We start from the raw sequence: 19,169 nt of genomic DNA on the forward strand, positions 1-19,169 counted from the left end.
GTAAGGACTAGAAGTTAATAACCGTTTTAAAGATTCTTGTGTCCTGTGTGACTGCATTCTTATTGTGACACTTTCACATTTGTTGTATTGAATTTGGTTTTGAATTTGTTCCCTTTGTTGGGCTAAATTGCTGCTCCATACAGGGCCCACTGGGATAAAGAGAGGATCACCAGGGTTTGATTGTCTTCTCTCTAATAATTCTCTTGGCTCTTCTGTAGACTGAGTGCTTTCAAAGCATGGCACAAGCTGTAATGAATTAATCCTCACAGCATTCTTGGGAGAAGTTATACAGTAGGGAACAATGCTGGGCTGGCAGAGCAGTTGTGGACCTGATGGATTTCTGTTGCGTGATTCTGGTGCAATTCCATGAAGCTATGAAGGGGACTATAAGCCAGCCGTAATAAGCAGATTCAAGGCCTCTTTTAACATTGCAAGATTTGTGTGTGTGTTTAAAACTGATTATTTAAGGACATTTCAGTATTCTCTTAAACCTCTTCCTCCTGCTCAAGGGCAGAAGTTATGCTCTACTTGTAAGACTAAGGAATATCTGGGGGTGCTTTTGTGCTGTATTCCTTCACAACAGCCATAATTTCTCGTTTTGGCTTCTCGAGCAGCTGGGTACTGGGCAGGAGGTTCCTGGATCTGATGGATTGGAAAATGGAAGAATGTTGTAAGAGAAAATTCATTGTTTATCTCTGGCTTGTAAACAAACCGTAAAAGATACAAGTATTTATCTGTCCATGATTTCCCTGGTCACCCCAGGCACTTGGTGTCTATGCTATACTGAGTAGCTCAGTATTCTGCATTGCTAGTACTTGTCATTTTCCTCACTACAAAAGAGACTGTGTAGGACAAACTCTCTGAGGGCATCTTTCAAGTCAATATACATCTTACGCGTCTATAAACCACCTTAAAGGTTCCCTTAGTAAGTCTGTAAGCTTAATAACATCACGTATGGTTCCAGAAGATTTATTTTGCTACTATCCTTATTATTTTTTGTAAACAGACATAAATGGACGCTCGTGGGCAGATAATGCACTTGGAGTGAAGCAGCAGAACAGATAGCTGTTGTCAAATTAATGTCATTTAATGTGACACAAAGTGTCTGCCCTGGGAATTCTCTGTATACCCAGGAGAGATCTCTAAACTGGAAAGGGAGGAAAAATAAAAGCATGCAGTGTTTGTGCTCACCTCTGGTTTGTGCAACCAAGATTTTGCGATACCCATCTATGGGCAGCCTGTATCAGACATGTTCAGTGCATGGTGCTGTCTGGAACCAGTGGAGTCTCTAACATGTTTCTCTTCTACACTTTCGGTAGCTTTCCCCTGCTCCATCCAACTGCTCGTGTGTGTCGAAATTTATGTCATCTTTCACTAGCCTAAGAAGTTTTCATAAATGACTGCTTTTTATTTAGTGAAATTAGAAAAGGTCTAAATTAGAGATGATTCAAGGCATAGAGAGGGATTAGTATTTAGAGAAGTTAGTCTGTTTGACTTATTTCCTCTGTCCCTCAAAAAAAAGGGGGAGAAGGGAGGGTGTGCAGGTATTTCGAATTTCCTCTACAGGTTTGTTTCCTACTCGTGGTAAATTACATTTGAAGGTTTCTTTAACTGAATAGATTTCGGAGCAGCCAGTTGTTGAAAACTGGAGAGATCCAAAAGTACTATGCTTTCGTGAAAGTGATGCACAGTGTGATGTTTCAAAATGGTGACTGCTATTAGATGTCCTTTTCCTTTTTTTTTTTTTTTTTTTTTTTTTTTTTTTTTTTTTTTTTTTTGCAACAACATGCTTTAGAAACTTCCAAAAGATTCATTCCCTACAGGGAAAATAGCTGAAATGAAAGGCCTGTGATAATGTAATGTGATCGTGTATTTTGGCCTAAAGACTGGATTTAGGCATTTGAAAGCTGCGGATTATGCAGCAGGACAAGAGGGTAATTATTCAAGAAATGCCTTGAGCCTTCCAGGGTCTGAAGTTTTCTGCAGTTTGTTCGGAAAGACCATTTTGACCTTGTCTGTTGGCTGCTCCACTTCTCCAGCATGTCTCTGTAGGAAGACATGGTACTAGGACCACATGTTTTCTTCTGGTCTTGGACCAGGAGTGCAAACTGGAGCCTTGTGCACACATGCTTGTGGCTCTGTTGCAGAGAGTCATGGAGATGTTGCAAGCCCAAATCACCAAAGAGAAAAGGAAGAGAAGATGCTTGAGAAGAATGAACCATTTAGGGCTGGTGGCTTTATTAGAGAAACACAGTATGTTAATAAATGACAATATTATCGTTAGATGTGATTATTTTATGCATTGATAAGGATGTGCTGATTTGAACCTGGCTTAGCTCCCTGTTGTCTGTTTCTGCCCCTTTGGTTTACCCTTATAGTGGTGTTACTGTACTTTTTCTTATTTGGATGCCTTTGCCATGAAGGGAATGAGTTTAGAGAAATACATCTTATGTTGGATTTTTCACTCAGCTTGTTCTATCATTCTGTTGTTATGAGCAAGGATTACCTGCTTTTTGCTGTTAACAGTGCCATGCAAAGTCACACTTTGGTTTGTACCTGCATCTCATTCCAACAGCTACTTAAAAATAAATAGATGAAAACTGTCATTTCCTTATCCTAAGGCTTTTGGTAGGAAAGATTATAAATGTAAAAACATCTCTGTGTGCATGCATGTGGTGAGCTTTAACAAGTGTCTTAAATCCTAGCGTACAGTCTTACATGTATTTTTGCCTGAAGAGAAGTGGTGAGTTGTTTACAACTTTTCAAGGCTGCAGTGCATTTTTGTTACAGGAGTAACTGTAAACACATAAAACAGCCCTGCTTGTACCCCACGTTCCTGAATCGGCGGGGTCATCTGGTTAATTGCTTTAATACAGAGTCAAGATGAGTAATACCTAGAGAATCTTTGACACATCTTTGTTTAAACTCAGCCACAGAGATTCCACTTTGTGTATCCTATTATCATATGAACTGTACTTTTTAGTTGGACTGTATTCTCCACTAGGCAGTCTGATGAAGTTTTGTTGCTGCTGATTATCTGATTTTTCTAGACCTTACTCCAGTGAAAAGAGCAGTCACGAATGTTCTTTTTGAGTATTGTGAGACAGGAAGTCTATTCCTACCTTCTCTCCATACCTCTCGTTTTTACAGATGATTCATAATTTCTGTCCAACCTAAAGAAAATAAAAATTTGAAGAAGACGGAATAATAATAACATCATCTAGCTGAAATCTTCCATACCATACTGGAATGAGTGATCCCTATTGCTGTCCTATCCCATAATAGTGATTATAATGTCTGTCTATGGATTTGTATCTGTGGTTTATGTAAATAATTGAGACATGATGGACTGCAAGATGCAGCTGCAGCACCGATGGGGTTGAAATAGAAGCTGCAGCAGTTAGTGGTTTGAAAACTCACCTTCTCACCCATGAGGAAATAAGCGTATTTTGAGGCAAGTAATTTTTTTAAGCTAACAAGCCTCTTCAGGATAAAATTGTGCAGGTTTGCATTTAATGAGAATTTCATTAACACAAGGTTCAAAGGGGCATCCTCTGATTGCTTATGCAGTGAGGAAGGTGGCAGCTGAATCCCTGTATTCTTTTAATAGACTTTCTCCTGATCAGGATTTTTTCAAGGTGAATAAATAGATTAACTCAATGATTAATAGACTGAATTTCCTCATTGTCTGAAATTCAGTCCCATCATAATTTTTAAAGTATTTTTATTTTTCTCACTGAAACACTTTTCACAAGCAGAGTGTAAGTTTGTAGTATGGAACTAGGTGATAGGATTATTTTTTTTAAAAGGTGCTTTATGTGCAGTTGTAGCATACACTGCAATCCTCGCTTGGGTGCTTTCATTCACTCTTCTGTCTTGCAGCTACTTTTGTTCCACGTGAACCACCCTGTGTGATGCTCTTTGGTTGTACAGGAGGTGCTGCTTCTCCCAAGGCTGCTTTTGGGGTTGTAAAGGATAGATTGGGGATTTGAGAGGAGCGTTTAAAGCATCACGTGGATCTGTATAAAATGGCTGTGCTTGCTGCCAGCCTGGGCAGGAGCACACTGAAGGAACATTTACAGTTTCACTTAGGTGAAAGAAGGCCAAATTAGACTGTGCTAGTTTGTTGAGGGATACCTGGTGTCCCTGCTGTGAAGCTATAGCTCATGATAAATTACCAGCATTCCATAGAACTACACTTACTGAAAACCTTGACAGAAGAGGAGGCTTCATTCAGAAAGTGAGCAGCTGCAAGCAGTCCACGTAGTACCTTCAGCATTGTTCTGCTTTACTGCAAGGAATTTAGCATCTGTTCACGGGGAAAGAAGAGCTAAACGTTGCTGACCTAGTCCTATGGTAATGGGTGGCTGTAGCATTTATGCAGGATACAAGCAAGGGCACCTGATGGTAGATAAGGGTTTCTGTATAGAGAAGTCGCTATACAGTCAGCTGAGACTGTGTACAAAATACGTGGTTTTATATATATATATACACACACACACACATACTTTCCTCCTACCCTCTCCCTCTCCATACAGACTTAATGGACACATGTGCATGTTTCTTGCCAATAGGAGTAAGAGAATGAAAAAGCCTGTTTATAAAAATAGATGGTCAAGAAAATCTATGTGCATATGTATAAAATACGGATATTTGTGTGTATATTATATGCATACACGCATATATATGAGTGTGTGTATCCATATATATAAATATATGAAAATACATATACATAATCATACGCCTGTATATATTTTAAAAAAAGAAAAAATATATAAAACGCACACACAAACATATTGCCTTTGACAATGGGTTAAAAGCCATAATTTCCAAGCTGTAAAAAACCCAAAACTCCACCACTTGCTTGTTTCCAGCTTCTCTGAGATAAATCACAAGTGTTGGCTAAGGATGCTCAAGCATTGCTCCTGTCAGCAGTGTTACTCTGGGTGCGTATGTAACCCTGGGACTGATGGACAGTGCAGGACCATGCAGGACTGCTTGGCTTGGGCCAGCCAGTGCTGAGTGGCAGAGAGTGCTGAGGCATGCAGGTTACCTGGAGTTCTTATACCCACCTGTGGGGGCTACCACTGGTGGAATAACAACTCCATCAAGTTGTTCGCTGAGGTATGTTTAATGGTAGCTCTGACCTCTGACATGCTGTCACTGCTAATCAGTCTGACTGAGCTCAGATCACAGGCTAGTACAAGACAGTCAATAATTATTCTTTTTTTAATTAAAAAAGAAGTGAGAAAACCAAAGAGAAATTCATTAATGTATTTTATTGGTGCTTTAAAATCCCAATCTGTTGTCAAGATTAAGGATCAAATGGTTACTAAAACACTGTAAGAAAACTTCCAAGCTTTATGCACGTAGGCTATCTGAAGAATTAGTTCATCACAGTTTTTAGGTGGTAGTCTGAAAAAATTATGATGTTGAAAACTGAAAGTGGGTTCTAGATGAGGATTCTGGCTTGGTTCTGGATCTTTTCTGGTGACCTGTAATTACTCTACTCTTCACTGAAGAAGCAAAGTTAGTAGAGTCTTCTTGTCATTCCACATGTTTATTGTTGCATGCTTTTCTGTTACATACGGACTCCGGCACAGTGGAACAGTTCCTAAAATATTGCCATGGTTATAGTGGAGCTTGGTTGCTCAGCGTTCATCTGCTACCACTGCTTGTTTTTTCCCTTGACCTTGCAGTATTCTGGTAGGGACAGTTCATTTGCTAGGAGCAAGAGATTTTGATGTGAACAGATTCTGGTATTAGCTGGCACCTGAACAGAGGAAGCAGGTGGATTGAAAGGAAAGGACCTCGCTTCCAGGCCGTTGTGACCAGCAACATATTAACAGAAGAATAAAAAAGAAACGAAGAAGAACTTCTGTCTCAGAGTGCATTGTTTCATCTTTCCATGGCACTCTACCCATGCTCCCATCGTTTTATTAACGTTTAGGGGTTTTCTCTAGTCATGTAACTTCAGCATTTCATTTCTTCTGCATTATCTGATTTCTTCTTGAGACTGCAGTGTTAGTTTTCAGTTATTGCTCTTTATTTACTACCTGATTCATCTTGGTGTGTTCCTCTTGCAGAGCTGTAGCCAATTTCATTCTCTGTAATTTTCTTTCATTCTTTTTCATTCATGCAGCAGCTTAATTAAATGTTGTCTCTGCCACTGGCCCAAATCCAAAGAGCAAATCTGTAGTCGAGTGGCGTTGTATGGACCAATTCCATCAACACTGCAGTGTGGTTCAGCAAGTCAGGTATATTCCGGGTCACCTTCCTTCCTTCTGCCAGTAACTTCCATTTCAGTCACTGCAGCCTGGGAAGGGACTCTGACAATGTCAAGCCTGTTTTATCCTTAATGATTTTTTATTTTTTTTCAGTAGCTTTTTGGAAGGATTGATTTCTTTGTGGGTGCTTTTTGTTTGTTTTTTTGTTTGGGTGGGTTTTTTTTTTGTTCTTTTTTTTGTGGTGACCTAAGGTTTATACAGCCAATACTGATTTTGAGCAAAGCTGTATGGCAGATGCCTATATCTAGGTGCCATAGTCATGGCTTGCTTTCTTCAGTGCACTTGAAAGCCACCTGCAGGGATCACTTTCTCTCTAAAATTTCATCCTCAAAGCAAGTAATGATTTTTGGACTGGCATGGGGATGAACTTGAAGTGATTTATTCCCAGGGTGGCAGCCTTGCTTAGCCGACTTTCTTAGCTTCTTTCCAGTGTCTCCAACTGTATTGGTCACTTTCATCTCCTTTCCTCATGTTACAAAGTCAACATGTTGGCCTTTTAAGAGGGAACTTGCAGGAGGATCCACTTCTGTATTTCAGCTGCTCTGTAAGGTAAGGCATCTGTTCGAGGGAGGATTGTTTCCTGGGTGGAAAGGAGACTCTTCTGCAGCACAGCCCCTGTTTGGCAGTCTCTTCCTAAGTTCAGCAAGTGTCTTTGTTCATGTGATTCTTGTAAGGTGAACATCTCACTTCAGAGTTCACCCACTTGTGAACCTTTGTCTTCCTGGCCATTTTGCTGGAAACATTTCTTCCTAGAGATCAGAAAGTTTTGGAAAGTTAGCTAGGATCTGTAGGCTACTTAGCGAAGTTTGCTGAGAAATGTTACCTCCATTACTGAGGTATTGCAACCCACATTTCATCTACTCTGTATTGAGTGCAACCACCCTGTGAACAAGGGAATTCCTGTCTGCAGATCTCATTTACTAGATTCATGGATGCAGATTGGGGGCTTACAATATGGAGTTAGTTAAGCTGCTAGCAATTTTTCGTGAAAGCTGTGTATTCAACTTTGGAGGTACAATGTTTGGCATATAGCTTCAGCTTTTGTGCTAGGGAATTTGGGGTCTGGAGCTTTGGGAGAAAAGTCAGCAGAAGAGAAAAGCGAAGAGACTTCTCAGCGCGATTATGGTCTCCTGTTTGATTTATATGAGTGACTTTGCGCTGCCTGCTGTGAAGAAGTGTGGCACCAGGCAAGAAATTCTTTCTAGTTTTGCTTGCCAAATAACCTTTCTCTGTAGAAACATAAAAATAGTGGAGAATATATGTTAGCATTGGGAGTGGTTTTGGTTTATTTCAGAAGTGGATCTAGTGTTTATTTGTCAGAAGTTGGTTTTTTCTGACTCATTTGCAGATAGTTTGTTCTTGAATCCCCTTGCTGGGCACAGGCAAGTTATGTGTGAGCTCAGTAATACATTAAAGCAATTGCGGCAAAGCTAGGATGCAGTCTTGTAAACATTTCAGGGGTTTTGTTGCAGCACAAAATCCAGAAAGGTCTGTTGGTTTCTCACTTTGAATGGTTGTATTGTTTCATCCTGTTTACGAGAACAATCTTAATTATTTGTCTGGTGCTGTGGCTGGCCTGAGTTCAATTCCTAATTGATAGATTTCAACCTTACAGTCAACATCTTTGCTGGTATCTCTAATGCAGCCAGGAAGCAACCAGATTCTCTTGGCCCCAAGAACTGGCCGTACTGGAACAGGATTGAAGCACAGTTTGAAACACCTGCTTATAGCTTGTCAAAATTTTGCCCATGCTGGTTTTATTCTTTGGGTAAATATAAGGGACTCTGATCTCCACTGGTCTCAAATCTAGCTTTCAGGATTTGCTTTAATGAAGAGAGAACATTAAGCAGCTTTCTTCATAACCCAAACAATGTAGAAATTATTGTGAGATTAAATAACACCTTTGTCCCTTGAAAAATGATGTAGTATAATGCTGTTTTGCTTTTTTTGTTTGAAAGAAATCTGCTGCTCACAGCGGCAGCAAGAGTTATTATTCCCTCCGAAAGTCTGGGCTGTGGGATGTGTATTTAAAAAGAAAAAAAGCTTTTCAAAATCCAGTAACGTGTATTTCTTATTATCTTACACTAGTGGGGGGCCTAAAATTTGGTTTTGCTGTGGAAATGTAAATGCCTTATTCTTTTAATTCTTCCTTTAGGACAAAATTGACAAAGTACATGCTCATTAAGTACATCTGCTTATTAAGGTAATGAAGCACTTACCTTATCTTGAACTGAAAGCAAGGATAATACATTGTTCGCATGACTGCAGAACTGCAGTCTGTCTGAAGATTGCACCAGAATCTGGAGCTCAGTTCCCTGGGAGCTGTGAGAGGAGAGCATGTTGTTTTGTAATACTTCAGTCATTAAAAGAAACAGCATCCTAGCTTTCAGAGTTAGGATGCTTGTCTTTTAGGAGCTCTTCCCACCAAAGGCATAGTAGGTTGTCTCGCCTTACCAGCGCAGTTGCTAGCTTCACAGCCGTCAGTAAATACCAGTTGGTGTAGCCAAGACAAAGGTGAAAGTAAATTGCTGCCTGGAATAAAAAAAGAAGCTTGAGTGAGTTGTGATTTCTGTTTGATTTTTTTTTTTTTTTTTTTCCCTTCCAAATGTGAAAATATTTTGGTCTTTGATACCTGTGTGTCCAGATAGAGATCATAACATACATCAGAGCTTCAGGTGGCCTGAATTAAATTGGCTGTTTGGGAATCCCAGAATGCAATCTTTTGTTACCTTTTTTAGACTCTAATTTTTTGCCTAACTCTTGTAGCTAGAAAAGTGATGCAGAAAGTGATGGTGTAATGTTTCTGAAGTAGCCATTTCTCCCTTAGCTTTGAAGTCAGATTTCAGTTGCCTGTCTGAAGGGCATGCTAACTGTGAAGGATTGGCAGTCAGAAATGCCTATGTGCTTGGCCACTTCTCAGCAGTCAAAGCCAACCAGATTAAGGTAACAGATTTCGTGAAGAATTCATCTGTGGTGGGTGTCACATTCTGATATCATGCTGGTAAGGGTTTGGTTGAAGGATGTTACTCTGGCAAAACTGCCCTAGTGTGCTTCCTCAGCCTGTGCTTCTGATCACTTGGAGCAGGTATAAACTGATAGTGCTGCTGAGCAGGAGAGTTCACCTGCCATTCGTTCCCGGCGTCTCTTCCATGGGAAGGAGCCTGCGTTGTGCATTTGCATATAAAGGAGGAGACTGGGGACCTGGCCCAGGATAAAACCATCTAGGGAGGAGAAAAAAGAATGAAACTGTGGTTTAGCCTTGGTCAGTTCTTGAGCCTTCATTGCATACAGATAGGTAAGTGGTTGTGTTAGTAGGCAGCTCGGCGTTAAGGACAAAAGGACAGTCTCTGTCAGCAGCATTGACCTGTTACACCAGTTTATGTCCACTGTCACCAGTTCTCACTGATGTGACTCTTTGCAGGGGCCTAGGCACATGTTCTCTTGCTTGTGCTGGTATTGGTGGTTTTTGCAAACTGTTCTTGCTGTTAAGAGAAATATCAACATAACCATTGCCTAAAGTTTCAGTTTGGGCACCAGGCTTGAGACAATACTGCCTTGAGCTCAAAAAGTGAGAACTTGGGTGCTACTCATCAGGGAGCCTTGGGTAGGAGATTGCTGACACGTTGAAGGCATCGCGCTGCGGAGTCCTGTTTGATAGGACATAAAAGCATGGTTTCAAATGTGTGTTATTTAGAGGGTGTCCAAAAGTGGAATGACCTTAAAAACTTCCTGGCAATCCTTTTGCCTGACTTTGCTAGACTTTGAAAGCCTAAATGCTTTTCATATTGCTGCTTTAGGTTATTAATTAGGTCATCACTTTGTGTGTTAATTACAGGGGCATTTTTCTTCTCATTAGTTGGAATATGGAAAGATTTTTGAGTCTGTTTAGGATGGGAAGTAATGCAAACTTTGTGGCCAAGGGAAGGATGATTTCAAACTTTAGAACACTGAATTTCAGTCATGGCTTTGGTTACTGTGAGAAAATGCTTCTATCCACTATAGAAAATGTAGCTGGTAACTGCTTTGAAGGCAAGATAAACACTTTTTATTCTAAACAAATTTGTGACATTGCTCACACTTTGGATGAGGAATTTTAAACTGGATCCTTCTTCTAGAAGGTTGTGTTGCTTTAATTAATGTAAAGCTCTTGCTGCTGACAGAGGGGCGTGAATATGATATGCTTAATATTATGTCCTTCTTGTGATGTCTGAGAAAGCTTACCAGGAAGCCTGTTAAGCAGGGCAGTGTACATGAGCAAAGGCCAATTGCTTCTACTTATACTTTTTTGTAATTATCTAATGTCCTTCTTATACGTCCTGGACATTTGAGATGAGCTTGTCTGAGGCAGACGTTCCCTTCTAAACTTGGAAAGCGGTAGGTCTGCCATATGTTGTTCTTGATTCCTTTGTTCATTAGTGTTTGAAAGCTGTGGTTGCTTTGAGGCTAGCCTTTTTGTGATATCCTGAGCCTTGTTGAAGGAGCAGACTGGGCAGTTCTCACTGGATAGCACCTACTTTTCTTTGTTTGGTGACTTCCATGCATAAACTTCTGTCAGAAGTGAAGAGCCACAGAAAAAGACTTCTCCAAGATACCGAGTTTGTCTGCAAAAGAAAATAAGTCAGATTGCAGTAAGAGAGGTTCTTCCCAGATTCTTCTGCACATGGGTGATCCAACACTGGAAGAGATTGCTCTTGCCTGAACACAGCTGTGAGGGCCTAACTATCTCTGAGAGTGACATGCTGAGAATAGAGTTGGACTACATAACCTCCAAAGGTCCTTTCCAACTTAATCCATTTGATTTTAGAGAGCAGTCTCTTCACTGCATGGTCAAATCGTAAAAGAAGCAAGAAAGCTTGTTTTCTTTGAGTGCACTGCGCTCTTTGTTAGCTCTGGGTCCAACTAAAGGTGATGAGTAAAGCACTTAAATCAGTGGGAGCTTGTGATGCTTGGCATCTATTTTATTTCTCTGACATATCAGTAAAGGCTAAAAACTAGAGGACTCGCAGCGTGTGTTGCTGCGGATGCCCGGTATTGTCTGCTGTCTATGAACTTACCAGTAAATTGGATCCTGCTGATGAGATCCAACTATATAACTCAGTCATTTGTGAGAAGAAACTATTCTCGGTATGATTAATGCTGTGGTTGATGATGGGGACAGAAAGCACTTCTTTGAGTAATGCCTGTAATGGCATATTCCCCCGCGTGTATGTTTTGAAGAAGAGTCTATGGTTATTTGAAATTGAGGGCATTTAAGAGGCAGTTAATGACAAGTGAAAATGATAGCTAGGGTAGATTAATTGTTAAATGAATTGTGCCTGCACTTGCTGTCATTTTAATGTGGTATCGGTCTAATTGTAAGTATGATGCTATATAGGCATCAGGAAACGATATTGTGCACTTAGGTTCAGGTCAGAGGAGTTTAAAGGCTTAGCCATCAGGAGTTTTTCCCAAGTGTAGCCATCTTTTAGCTGTGGGGGTTTTTTTTGGCTGTTTTTTATATTCGTTCTCTTTCCTCTGGAGAACTGAAATCTGTATTTTGATTAAGTTTGCTTTTATAAGTTTTTCCCCATGCTTTTATTTGACAGTGCAATAAAGCAGTATTTTTTTATCATCATTTTAATATGAGTTTATGAGCTTTGTTTTAACTGTTTTGGGTATGAGATGGTACTAACTGAACTTAGTCTGGAATGTAGCTCGTGGGTATATATATATGTATATATTAATTGCACTTTAGGACTATTTATTTTGGTATGCGGCTACTTTACATTCATGCCTTCAATGTGAGTGGACCAAAAGGGAAATTATCAGGATGGAAGAGGACTGAAAGCAGCCAGGCATAGGTCGCCTGCTGTCATTACTCTGGCAGTGGGGCAGGAAGGCACTGGCAGAAGCTGTATGTCTCTAGCAAGTTTTTTTTCCACACACGGCCCATAGCCTCACTTGGGTGAATTTTGTGTGGTTTCTAGATAAAGTGAAATGTTGGCACATACCCTTTGGTAAAGTTTAGTGGTCCCTATTAAGGCTTAGATGCACTAAATGGGTTTTGGGGCCCTTTTTTCTGTTTTATAACAATTTTTTATTTTTTTTTAAGCATTTGCTGTTTTTGGAGGGGAATCAGTTTGGGCTCAAGGACATCTAGAAGATGTGAGCCTTGATTGCTTTCAGCCTTCTAATCTTCATGATCCAAACTGTGCAGTCAAGCAGAAGAACAGTAATGCCCTCTACACAGTAAGATAGGAGAATAGTTGACAGAAAGCTTTACCTGGGAAGAGAGGAGGCCTTCAAATTCATCTTCTAGAAAGATAAACTTGGATGGGGACAAGTGCAGGCACAAGCAACAGCAATCACTACTTCTTTCCAAAGGACACTTGGTGCATATTTTGCCTGATCCAGCAAAGTGAAAACTAAAGGTTACTACTAATGTAGTGTGAGAAATACAGAAGTGATGTAGAACAGCTTCTGAAGCTAAGGGGCAGTTTGTAATGTGAACAAATGGGCAGGGAGTATCATGAATTAATCAAAGTTGGAAGCGGAAGGATTCTAACATTAAAAGCACCGAGGGACTGGGGCAGTGATATGTTAGTATGTATAGCAGTTATATATCATATGTTAGTATGATGCAATCTAAACTGATCTAATACCATTTAAAACTAGTCAGGGAAGGATTATCTTGTAGCTGAGAATATGAGACGATGTAGAAAGCCAGAATCCGAGACTTGCACCAGCAGGAGCCCGGGTAAGAGATGTCTGCTGAGGTTTTCAGTGAGCAAGGGTTGATTTTTATTTTATTTATTAATTGTAAACTCCCCCATCAGTAATGTTATCAGCTCCAGGACATTACAGAGATGAGTCAGATTAGGTTGGTCCGTGAATTAGGACGTGATTCAAATAGTCTGGTAAATACCGTTGTAGCGTTTTCCTAGGTATGAGGCTTGTAAACACTTGTAGCTGCTTGTTGCAAGTTATTTGCTTCCTGCATCAGTGATTAAGAACCTATTAGTGTTAATAGGCTAGCTGGTTCAAAAAGGCTGATGCCACTCCCTCTTGTCAGTCAGGGATCACTTTTCCACTAACGGAAGACAGTAAATGTCTTCTGTAAAATTCAGGGGTTGGCTAACAAATTGCAGTTTAGAATACATTACAGATGATGAATGTGATCTCCTTAAAGGGAAATCTATTCGTTTGACTTACTGCTCTTACGATTAATTGCTTGCCAGATTAAATTGCTCCATAAAACGCATGCTACTTTATTCGATCTCTTCATGATGAGATTAGCTAGGCCATGCTGGTTCTTTGTTAATTACAATGGTATTTTCTTCTTCAATGTAATTATTAAATTGTTTAGTGCAGCATGCTTTCTCCTAGCCTCAGGAAAGATGCTTGTATTTTTCTTTTGACCACCGTTTTATAATCTTACTGTCCTTTTTCCAGATATAGTCTGGGCTTCCTTTATAGAAGTATCACTCAATGTAGAGGTTAAATTCTGAGATTTTCTGTTTTCTTTGGTCTGCTGCTGAAACACAGGAGTGGTACTAACTGCACAGGTTTACCATGTGACAGTCTAGGGCGAGGAATGAGGAACATCTGAACTGAAACTGTGGAGGCAAATTTCCAGAGTTGCCACCCAAAAAGGAATTTATACGGGTACTGAACCTCAGCTTTCTGCTTATGTTGAAAATTGTGAGGCGCAACCGAGTGAGCAGAGTGGTTGCTTTTGTCTCACCTGAAAAATCAAAGCTACAGCAGTTCAGTATTCTCTGTGCTGTTGAAGTTTCAGGGCAGATTTGGAGGGAAGAACCATGTGTACTTTCCTCATTCTCAGGGGCCTCCTCTACTCGCTGACCATACTCAAGGCTCGCTCTTTCTGAAAACCTACAAAATGGAAACACAAGAAGCTGAACAGCACCAGAATTGTAGTGACAGCCTAAAATTATTGAAGGAGGCCAATGGTAAATAATTCAAGGAAAATTTAAGAAAAAGCTGGTTTAAGTTCTCATTATAAAACTTGCCTCATCCTTTAGGATAGCAGTTCATTCTCCCTTCATCAGCCAGGGACCCAACTACATGCACAACTACCCTCAACATGCGTGCACAAAATAACCCACGTCCTTCTGCAACACTCAGCCTGGGACTTGTATATAACCTAATGTTCCCAAAGCAACAATAGTGTGGCTCTGTTGTAAAGCTGTTGATTTTCTTTATTTTCTTTCTTTTTTTACTCAGATGCTGCTATACCACTCTAGAAGAACTATTTAATATGCACCAATTGAACTATTACTTGTGGTGGTTAAAATCATTCAAGTCTCTGGGTCTAAAGTGGAGCTTCTCTCTTACCCAGCTATATCATCTTTGGTTTCGTTTTTGTTTTTTATTTGCTTCTTAACCCTTCTCCCTCAGTAAATAATATATTACCTTTTATTGGAATTGATTCTCAAAGGCAAGGCAGGTCTTTCATTTGCTGTGTATCCAGAGCTTAAAAATTCAGAAAGGTGTAGCAGAACTAGCAAAGTTTCAGAAAGGGGCAGCAAGAATAACTAAAGGTATGGAAACAGGTGCGTTATGAAGAACATTTATATACATGACAAGTTTTCAGGCTGGAAGAGAGATGGCAGAGATAATACAAGAGTTTGTAAAATATATTAAATGTCATAGAGAAGATGAAGAGGAGCTACAAGAAGAGGGTGCATCAGAAGATCTGATAAGCTCAAACCAAAGAGATACAGCCTCATGTAAAACTTAGTTAAGATGTGGAATACTTGAAAGGTTATGCGGATTTAAAGCAATGATTATACAAATTAATGAAAGAAAACTCCATCATGGGTTACTGATAATACAGTTATCAGCTGTGCCTCATATATCATCTTGAACTGCATGGGGCTGGATGTAAAAGTTCTTTCTGGGGCAGTATCATTTTATTCTTGTCTGCTTTTATGCAGTTACCTGAGCTCCCATTTCTAGACAATGAGCTGACCTTTGCTACCTGACTCAGTATGGCAGTTTTTAATGTTTACATAATTTTTATCTGTCAGCAGCTTCTCAGGAATCAGCTATTTGTTTCAAAGCTTTTACCAAGGGTAAGGCAGTGTGCCAGCATCCCCATCCCTCTGCTTTCAGGACTGAAGGATTACATTTCACTTAAAATCACCCATCCAGGTTATACATATGGTTTGTTAAATCTGTCATTACTTTCAAGCTGAGAAGGCTGAATTCCCAAGTTAGATGTCTGTAAGGGTTTGTTGTTATGTGAAGAAGTCCCTTAACTACACTTTAACCCACATCAGCTTTGTATACAGAAGAGAAGGCCTCCACGCCTTTCTGTGGCTTTCTCCTGCTGCTTGTGTGTCTGCGGTAATTTAGAAGAAGGAAGGAGATTGTACTTTCCTATGAGCTGGTCTCCCATCTTAGCAGCCTTTTGCTCTTTTCTGGGAGTGGCAGAGAAGTGTGTAATTTTCTGAAGCACTGGTGGAGAAAACAGTAGAATGATTAACCACGGAAAATTTTTCTTCCCTCATGATTTTACTTCAGGATTTCAGTCATTTATCTTCACTGTTCCGTTTTTCCCCAGAAGGAACTCATGGAGAGCTGTCAGGATCATGAACTCATAAATCTCATGAAAGTAAAACCCGTGCCAGCTGAGCAAGGCGTGATTTTAATTAAGGCTATCAGGGTTTTTTTGTCCTTTTTTCCTTCTTGTTAGTCCTGATTCAAATACAACAGTCTTTATAAATTCAGTAGCCTATCGTTTGTCAGCTAAAGAAGGCTGAGTTGGCGGGACCTTTTGAGACTTCTTTGATTTAAACAAATAAAAAATTAAAGGCCCTAGGGTTTTTTATTTGGTTAAGGGGACAAATCCTTTACTGTGCCTTTGTAGAGCAAGGAATTGAACAGGGACGTAATCTGTTTTTTCTGTTGCAGGTTACTGTTCTAAAGGAAGTTCATGTTGGATAATTTATCATTCATTCATTTTTCCTTCTGGCTACTGCAGATCCCCAAGTACTGTTCTATAAATAGATGTTTAAAAGGGTCTTTTGCTGAAATCTCTGAAGAAAAACTTTGATTTCACTAAATAAAAAAAACCCCAACCTATCATGAATTCTCAGTGCTGCACAGGTTAGATGGGTTAGGAAAGCAAATGGATCAGGGTGGGAGATCTCTGCTTAAGTTCCTGAAATAATGATCTGTTCTTTGTGAAGACCAGCCAAGGTGAATTGAAAGAGTATTGTCTGGAAACAGGCAGATGTGAAGCCATATATCTTACTGTCATTTGCCATCCCATGCTGTCCCAGCTGTGGGCTATACCTGAATAAATGTGGGGAGGGTCTTTCCCTCACTGAGGAACTAAGGCTTTGTGGCTCCTGCTGGTTCTCCTGCCCACTGCTCGTCTTGCAGGCCAGTTCCATCCAATGTCTGTGCTGCCTACAGCAAGCACCGATGCAATGGAGGCTGAGAAATGTCTCCTTTGGAGCGCACTGCTTACCTGACGGAGTGCCAAACTGAATTTGCCTCCCATCCGTTTCTTCCCCAGTCCATGGTGCCTCTGACAGGGAAAGCCATCTGTGTTACAGCCTTTTTATCTTCTCTTGGGGAGGGAAATGAAACAAAGCTATTATATTGCTTGCAGTCTGATGTCGTGAAGCAGTTTAAGCAACCTATTGCATGCAAACCTAGCCCTGACTGTTTAGCCTCTGAATGAGGCAGGTACAGTACTCACTGAAAGGTTGGGTGCCAAGGGTGTCTTTAATTCTTGACTGACTATGCAAACTTTTCCTTCTGTGTTACCAGTTATTCAGTTGAAAGAGTTTGCTTGGTGTGGAATGATGCTGTGGTGGAACCCTACTAAGGCCCCATCTGCTAAGAGCTTGTATTGATTTGTGCCTTAGTTTATAAAAGCCTTCAATTTTCTTTGTGTAAATGCCATAAATAATGCAGATGTACTAGATGAAATGTGCTGTAGGAACATCCCGGAAATCATTTTGGTCTGGGGTGAACTGAGCTAATCTAATAACGGATAGCAGTTTCTCAGTAGCTGTGAAGCAAAAAGTATATTGTCTTATTCTAGCTTTAATGTATTAGTCAATACACAGGAGTAGGAAGATAAGTATTTGAAAGTGGTAATCAACTTTCTAAACCAAGAACTTTTAATGTTAAAATATTACAAAACTTCATTTGAAACTACTTGTAAATCATATATATACACACACACAGTTAGAAGTACAGTAAAATCCAGTTCTACGCCTGTGATTTATCTGCATAATCCTCTCATTTGTATGCCTCTTTGTCAGAAGGACTGCAGTGCTTCAGAGGCTATATGTATATATACACTAACAAATCATTTTGCCCACTCATAGCAAACAGCCATTTTGTGCTAGCAACATTGCAGAATGCATTTTAGTAGGGGACATTGATGAATAATTTCTCCTTTTGAGATTCCATAGGCTTTAGGGCACCAAAGCATATTTCAGGTTGGACTACATCCAGATTGGTATGAGAACTCTTTGGCAGTCTTGTAGAAAGTATATGGGAGTTTTAGAGGTGACCTGTTTTTGGAAATTTAATTGGATTTTTGCTCTTTTTTTATGTCAGTTATGTGTAAAGAAAAAGGTAGAAGGATGTGGTATTTGTTAGATTGTTTTGTTAGAAATACCCAGCATTTCGAGACTGATTTTTCTTCAAGGTGGTCATGTGGTCAAGTCTGCAGCTTGGGTTCTTCTCTGCATTGAAGAGATCAACTGATGGATAGTGGCTCCTGCAGAGGAGAGGGAATGTGTTTGTATGCTCATAAATACATTCTAATCAATGTTTCCCTGGCAGTTACTTGTTGTTAGTTATCACAGTTGCAAGATGAAGAATGTGTTTACATGCTATTAGCATTGTTAATTGAGAGGAGACATGGATACAGCCTACTTTCAGAGTAGGCTTGTCACATTTCTGCACTTATGTCCCCAAAACTGCTGATGTGATCAAACAGCACATTGTAGACTACAGCTATACGACAGTTTCAGAACTCAGTAATTCTGCTTCAAATTGTTCAGTGTCAAGTACTTTGTCTTGGCTAAAGCAGATACGCCACAAGAACCAGGTTACCCATTGGCAGATTGTTTCTAGGAATTTGGGGTCATATGTCGGCATTCATTACCAAAGGAACTCCAGGTGCCCAGAAGAACTTGGAGAGCTTTTGAACATCAGTGCAGGAGCAGATGTCAGAAGTCATTGAGATTGCTTCTGGTCAGACTTGGCTTTAAATTTTCCCAGTTGGTTCTCCAAATATTTTCTGCTGACATGCATACATTACAGCTCATCTGCAAAACTGGAAAACTTTGAACAGAAGAGAGAAGAGGTATTTAAGAACCTTTGTGTGTTAGTTTTACAGCAGAGATTACCAAAGTTCTATGGACATGTGAAGCTCATACTGTTTCTTTTGGTGCATCAATAACAACACTGTAGAGCCCAAGAATAAGTGATGCACTTCTTGTGGAGCATCCCCAGAAGGCAAAGATGTTAAGGTTGCACTTCCTTAGGTGATGAATATGAAAATAGTGCTACATATTAATTTTTTTTTTTTTTTCAGTGATCAGAAAGAACATAAAAATTTCTGGTAAGTTTTGCAAGTTACTGGAAGACTGACAAAAGGTTAAATCATGAAGTAAATCAGGCAGTGTGATCTGAATTGCTTTTAAACCTGTCAGGCAGTGCAGTTCATGAAAAAGTAAGTGCCAGCCTGCAGAAGGGGGCGGTATCTTGAAGAGCAGTGACTCAAGAAGCATTGAATGGCAGCTTTACTTTAGGTCCCTCATGAAATGGTCAGCTAAAAAGGTTTATTTGACCCTTGAAATATTATCAGGAGCAGGAAAGTGATTTTATGATCATATATATTTTGCAATT

The 19,169-nt window shown here is 39.9% G+C and overlaps 1 protein-coding gene across 5 annotated transcripts in view; it reads left to right on the forward strand.

Annotated features, from left to right (window-relative positions):
• Positions 1-19,169, forward strand: part of ARMH3 (armadillo like helical domain containing 3) — a 128,768-nt gene that overhangs the window by 59,640 nt on the left and 49,959 nt on the right. Inside the window, exon 25 of one of the 5 annotated variants that reach the window (XR_003991362.1) lies at positions 8,700-8,842. The exons of the other annotated variants lie outside the window; for them this stretch is intronic. The gene's annotated coding sequence lies outside the window, so the exon portion shown is untranslated. The remainder of the gene's footprint in view (positions 1-8,699; positions 8,843-19,169) is intronic. 5 annotated transcript variants of the gene reach the window in all.

Source organism: Strigops habroptila, chromosome 5, assembly GCF_004027225.2.
Source record: "Strigops habroptila isolate Jane chromosome 5, bStrHab1.2.pri, whole genome shotgun sequence".
Lineage (NCBI taxonomy): Eukaryota > Metazoa > Chordata > Aves > Psittaciformes > Psittacidae > Strigops > Strigops habroptila.